Raw genomic sequence first — 7038 nt, 5'->3', positions numbered from 1 at the left:
GGTGCCACAGGCCAACCAGAATAGAAAGACCAGGGTCTCAATAACCGGCCCCCACCCATGATCAGAAGTGGTGCCCAGGACTCCCATTAGGGCGTGGAAGGTCGCTCTAGAGAGCCGAAAGTCGACCTTGAGGTCACTCTCCCCATCAAAATACAGTTTCAGCACTGGCACTGTATTGTTAATACGGCAATACCGAGTAGGACTATGAGGCTGCTGTGTGTGTGTTTTTAATTAATGATCAAGTTAAAGCAGGCAACTATGGATTCTGATACTTTAAAAGTAAGCTAGAAGTTAAGACTGCTGTGTATTGCTGCATAACATTAGTCTAATGTAGGAATACAATACAAAGACAATAAAAAAGCAATACATGTATCTACATACCACAAGATGCTCTTGTTCAGCCAATAAAAGCAGAGCTCTGCGTCTACGTCGAAGTCGAAGTAGACCCCACGTCGTGATGAAAGTCTGCATTTCCAACAAGTTTAAAGGTCTTGCAATGACAACAAAAGCCGGCTTAAAATTTGCCGCACTCGCGGTCAAAATCAAAATACGGCGTTAGTCATTCGTCATTTCCGGTAAGTATAGGCGTAGCACCCGACTTGAGATGATACTACCTTTTTGAAAATTACGCTCTACGGACGTAAGTGCATAGTGCTCATAGTGCATGATATCGAAGTGTACTGACGAAAGTACGCCATTTGAGACACAGTCTTACTGAAGATTCTCTGCTGTCGACGATCTGCTTGAGCTACCGCTATTTTTATATCTTTCTCACAGAGATAATAATTATTCAAATCGCCGCTAGAGACCACTGTCGTCACCGGTAAGTTACGTTACGTTACGTTACGTTACATTTGCGCTGAGAAAGCTAACTAATGGTAAGCTAACTGTTTGCTGCTAACGTTAGCTGCTAGTTCTAACGTTACCACTAATCCTATGGGAGCTATGCTAGCTAGCTAATGTCTGAACGGTTAGCTCGGTAGCTAATGTTATTTAAGATCCATTTCCTTTTTCTATTACGTAGTTATATTAAGTAGTTACACAACCTACTAGCCACTTATTCAATGACCGAATCATGTAAGCCCACCAATTTCCCCGTAACGTTAATGAAATAGTTTGGCGCTATTAGCGAAGACCGCAGTCGTAATGTAAATATACTAACGTTAACGTTAGCATTTGAACTAGGTTCGAAGCTAGGTTATCTGCTATCGATATTCAAGGGCAATCCTCTATTAACCAACACATCAAACTAAATTTCAACAAGATAAGAGTCATATAATGACAACTGAGCAACTGACGACCACGAAAGGTATAGGCTTTATGTAGTTAATCTGACGACAGGTCTACAACCTACCAAGACATTGGCCACATTAATGATGGCATAGGCCAAGTTAGTAAGTTAACGTTACACACTTCACTCTCCCGAAACAGTGAAAGCGAGTCATCACAAAGCCGTATAACACAATAATGTATTTCGAGATAAAAGTACCAATCAAGTCAACATTAGATGTATGCATTTATACCTACTGTGAGAGCTCCAGTGACCACAATCAGTTCCATTTTCTACGTGTCTCTACCACGCCACACAATGTCACGACGGGCTCTGGTAACGCAATATCCGGATGCACACCATTTAGATTGTTTCGTGGGGGAATGTCAAGCTCTTAAACTAGGTCCCCATTGTGGACTACGACCTATTCTATGAGAAAAAGATGGAAAAACATTTACATAACAATTGGGTTCTATCAAATTATTTATTTATTTCGGATTGGGCCAGAGCCGAACAACATCCACGGGTATATCCATTAACCCCACTCTCACTCGTGTTACATTGCTTCATCATTTTAACATGACATGATGTCTGATGAAGGGCTAAAGCCCAAAATGTTACATTAAATTATATTTGAGCTATTGGTGTAGCAGACTTTCTTCACTTATTTTGTATTGCCCATTTCCATCCAGCACACAATTTTAGAATTTTGATGTGCATGCTTTATTGTTATTTTTATGGTGTACCAACAGTTACACGTAAAAGCACTTGGATTTTATAAGCTCAATAGAGATGTCAACAGAGATTGGTTAGTGCAACAGTGTAGCATTGCTGTTGCACATATGTTAAACTTTGAATGGGTGTACTTTAAATGTCCCAACACTTTTTGTCAATATGGTTTTGTTTCTCTCTATCTCATTTTGTAACGACAACAAAATAGTAATCTCAGGCTGTTTTTTTTTTTTTTTTGGTTATACAGGTGAGTAATTTTGCATGGTAAGTATCAGGTGTCAATTTTGCATGGTAAGTATCAGGTGTCACGTAAGTCAAGTGTCAGGTAAGTATTAGCTCTTCCTTGGACCATTGCTTGGACCATTCAAGAATGGACAGGTTGCAAAGACAGCAGTATACTCGTCGATGGAAGCTTGCTCAAAGGACTCTGATGACTGTCAACCAACAACAAAGTGAAGATATGGAAGAGGAGGAACAAGACAATGGAGCAGCAATGGAGCAGGAACAAGACAATGTTGTTCTGACTTGGAGGTTACAGAACAAGGGGAGAGAAGCAACTCAGAAGAGACGGAAGAGGACAGTAAGGAACAGGTGGGTGCAGTTGCTTCTCTGGCCTCTGACGTTGACACTACAGAAGAGGAGGCAAGTACCACCTCAGAAGAGTCTGAAGTGGAGGACGATCCTCATTCAATTAAGGAGTGGGGGGTGGGCCTCAAAACACCAGATCTCCCACACCACCTTGGATGACCTTCTGAAGGGTTTAAAAATACATGGCCACCCTGAATTGCCATCAACTGCTCGTACTCTGATGCAAACTCCAAGACACATTGAAGTCAATATGAAATCGGGCATGCAATACATACATTTTGATTTCAAGGACACACTCATGGAACAGCTGCAGCTTTACCCCAGAGAAGTTATTGAAGTGGTAGGAGAAATAGAAATCTCTTTTCAAGAGCAGCTTACCACTTTTCAAGAGCAGCAAGACAACAATGTGGCCAGTCCTTTGCTGTATTCACCTACAACCACAAACAGTGTTTCCTGTGGTCCTAACACTAGGCCAAACTAAACCAAACTCACTTGAGTTCCTGGAGGAAATGGTAGACGATCTTCAGGACCTACTGAGAGATGGTCTCTCAACAATGGAGCTATCAGAGTGAAAATTTGCTGTATTGTCTGTGATGCACCTGCTCGAGCTTTTGTCAAACGCAGCAAACAATACACAGGTTATCATGGCTGTGACAAGTGCAATCAGAGAGGTGTATGGGAAGGAAGGATGACATTCCCAGAAGTGTATGATCTCAGTCTAAGAACAGATGACCAGTTCCGCCGCTTGATGGAAGACCGCCAACACAACGAGGACATTCCAACAACACCACTGATGAGGCTCCCAGTTGACATGGTTGAGCAGTTTCCCATCGATTACATGCACCAAGTCTGCTTAGGAGTCATGAAGAAACTCCTACAAGTCTGGATAAAGGGGCCGCAGAGGACACGCATGTCAGCTGGTCAAGTAAATCAGGTAAGCGAAAGGTTGTTGTCATTGAGGAAATCAATGCCCAGTTGCTTTGCTAGAAAACCTCGGAAGCTGGAGGATATCGACCGATGGAAAGCCACAGAGCTACGCCAATTTGCAGCATACACAGGCAAAGTGGTGCTGAAGGGCATACTAAAGGATGAGCTGTATGATCACTTCATGCAGTTCAGCATAGCCCTGAGTCTCCTCCTTAGCCCACACAAACAGGAGCACAACAAGTATGCTGAGGAGCTGATGGCTTATTTGTAAATCGAGTCAAGGACCTTTATGGGAACCATTTCATGGTGTACAATATACACTCTCTTGTGCATGTCGCAGCAGACGCAAGAAGATTTGGATGTCTGGATGCTTGCAGTGCATTTGTGTTTGAGAAGTACATGCAAAGACTAAAACGGTTTGTGAGATCGGGAAAACAGCCACTTGTACAGGTAGCAAAGAGGCTCAAAGAGATGAAGCAACATCAAAGGAACGTCATGCTGCCAGAGAAAAGTAAAGTGTCACGACCAAACAACAGCTTTGTTGTCGATGGCAAATGCTACGAGGTGATCGAAGAAACAGACAACAAAGATGATTCTGGAAGACCATTGTTACGGTGTCGGGTATAGACGAATCCGGTGAAACTACCGGAAGTAAGCGGGCGCCATAACTGAGCTGTTGCTGGGTAGCGTTGCGCCAGTGCCTCCTATTGGTTTTTTAATGTCGAGTGGGAAAACATGTTCCGTTGTAAATTGTTTCAATAGCACAATTCAATACAACTTTCCCATCCTTCCTCTGCAGAGTTATTTGTACAGTATGAGTGTTGTTAATGGTCTGTGAAAATCGGACAGGTCCTTTTTGAACTATGTGTTCTATCAGTGACCTGTAGTTGGCATTTTGTTGATCATCGGATGCCAGGCGAAGAAGAAAATACTCTTGAATACCTTTAAAACAACAGAAAGGGCAGTAGTAACATTACTGTTATGTCTGTTGTTAACGTTTGATTTGCTTGACTGTGACTCTCACTCTGAGAACCAACAACGCTAGCAGTTAGCTGTACCTTACCCTTTCCTTTTGAAATGTGAAAATGAGATAAACAATGGTCACAAATGAAAAACATGAATTTGTTTATTTGATATCCATTCATTTATTTATTGTTGCCAAATGGACAGATCTTTTTTATAGTTTCCTCGTTAGCTAGCCTAGCTAGCATAGTTATTGCTAACGTTAGCTAGCTAGCAGCTACAGTAGTTAAGTAGATAATATCATCCTAGCTCCAATTATGTCTTTATTTCCCCATTCTCTACTTTAAGCTATTTTCATAAATAATCTGTAAGATCGTTTGTACCTTCATCTGTGACAGGAGGCCACTGTCTAACATCATCAACCCAACAAGTCATACTGCCTGGCTGTAGCTGTCATCGAGGGTGCGTTATCACGGAGGTTTGTTTACATACCAGTAACAGCTCAGTAATGGCGTCGCCACAAGATGGCAGCCTACACAGAACGCTCGTCGGATTCGTCTATATGAATCACCTCTTCCCTTGTTTTTGAGTCCTTGTGACTCGCGCATTATTGGGTGTTTTAAGGTGCACTCGAAGCGCTATTCAGTAATGATGGTTCCAGAAGCCAGTTGCACCAAGAGAGCAATAATGGTGGAAAACAGAGATGAGATTGTCTTCATGGAAGTCCTCCGTGCAACTTAACCACACAACAGCTGAAACTGTTGCTGAGCGGATCATAAACGGCCCCAGCAATGAAGAGGACTCTCACAAGGAGTGTTTAAAAAGGCCACCACACAGTTTCTTTGGCATACCTAGAGTCTGCATTACGGGACATGGGTATTGCTAAGCTATATATATATATATAAATTTAATCCAGCAACGAAAAGGACTGTCACGAGTACATAAAAAGGCCACCACCGACACCATAGAGCCACACAACAAACGACAACGGCTGAAACTGTTGCTGAGTGGATCATAAACGGCCCCAGCAACGAAGAGGACTCTCACAAGGAGTGTTTAAAAAGGCCACCACACAGTTTCTTTGGCATACCTAGAGTCTGCATTACGGGACATGGGTATTGCTAAGCTATATATATATATATAAATTTAATCCAGCAACGAAAAGGACTGTCACGAGTACATAAAAAGGCCACCACCGACACCATAGAGCCACACAACAAACGACAACGGCTGAAACTGTTGCTGAGTGGATCATAAACGGCCCCAGCAACGAAGAGGACTCTCACAAGGAGTGTTTAAAAAGGCCACCACACAGTTTCTTTGGCATACCTAGAGTCTGCATTACGGGACATGGGAATTGCTAACATAATGTTCTTTCACACCGTTGTTCAATCTAACCCAACCTAACACTGTAATGTGTAGTTTATGTCTGCCCATAATTTGTCTGCTAACAATCAAAATGAGACTGTTCTTTCAGATTATTCCGTTTAACCTAACACAATCTAACACTAACTTAAGCATGAAGTAGTCAATGACCTCTACATCTATGTTTGTCCTTGTGAAATGTCAGTCTTTCCCACAGATTGACTTATTTGAATTAAGTAACCCCCCCCCCCCCCCCCCCCCAGCTACCATCACCACAAATTGAGTCCTAATCTGTGGAAAAGACAGAAGGTTTTGTCTAACAACAAGAAAAGTTCTTTTTTCCCCATTAACACTTACTAACACATACTAACACCCCACTCATTGGCCTGTACCTTGACGTGGTGAGTGGGCTTTCAACTGAACGGGCCATGCATGCTCAACAAAGCAATATAACATGCATGCTAAACAAAACAATATAACACGCATGCTCAACAAAGCCATACAACATTCACTACTTTACCATGCTTACCTTAACATCCTTTCCTTTGTAGAAATGACTGATCAAAAAAAATATGCAGTGGTAGAGTTTGAAGACGGCGCAATGGCTGCTGTTCCCAGCACTTGGGTAGTGGAAAAAAAAACGGTACTTTTAATGTTAATGCCTAGATAAGAATTATATGTTTTCTGCAATACATGTACACGTCTACTTTCACAACTTTACAGGGAACATTTGCATTCTGGACCAACAATGAGGTCCGGAAAAAAGTAATAAAGGCGGTCCTGCCTGATAAGGAGAGGTGGAACAAGTATCCAATAAAAAAAAATATATGGCTATGGACAGGTAAAAAATACATAAAAACAACCAATGGCAGATATCAGGCATGTGTTAAGGCTGAAGAATTGCAAACCTGGTTATATGGAGGCAAAACATATTGTACTTAGCATGTTACTAAACTGTATGAAAGATTTCTCCCATTCTTTCCCTTAAGATTCATACAGTAGGGCAGCCGAGAAGGCGAAAACAGCGATGTTTACGTCTAATTTGGAAAGTGAGGCTGAAATAAATGAAAAAAAAAAAAGAAAGGTCAAAAGGCTGACTCGGTACGATACTGAGTCCTCTGATGGTAAGTCTCCATTGCTGCCCCTTCCCTCTAGAACCGTGACCGCTCTGACCTAACCACTTCAAAATCACC

This window comes from Chelon labrosus, assembly GCF_963514085.1.
Source record: "Chelon labrosus genome assembly, chromosome: 20".
Taxonomy (NCBI): domain Eukaryota; kingdom Metazoa; phylum Chordata; class Actinopteri; order Mugiliformes; family Mugilidae; genus Chelon; species Chelon labrosus.
This window is presented reverse-complemented; position numbering follows the sequence as displayed.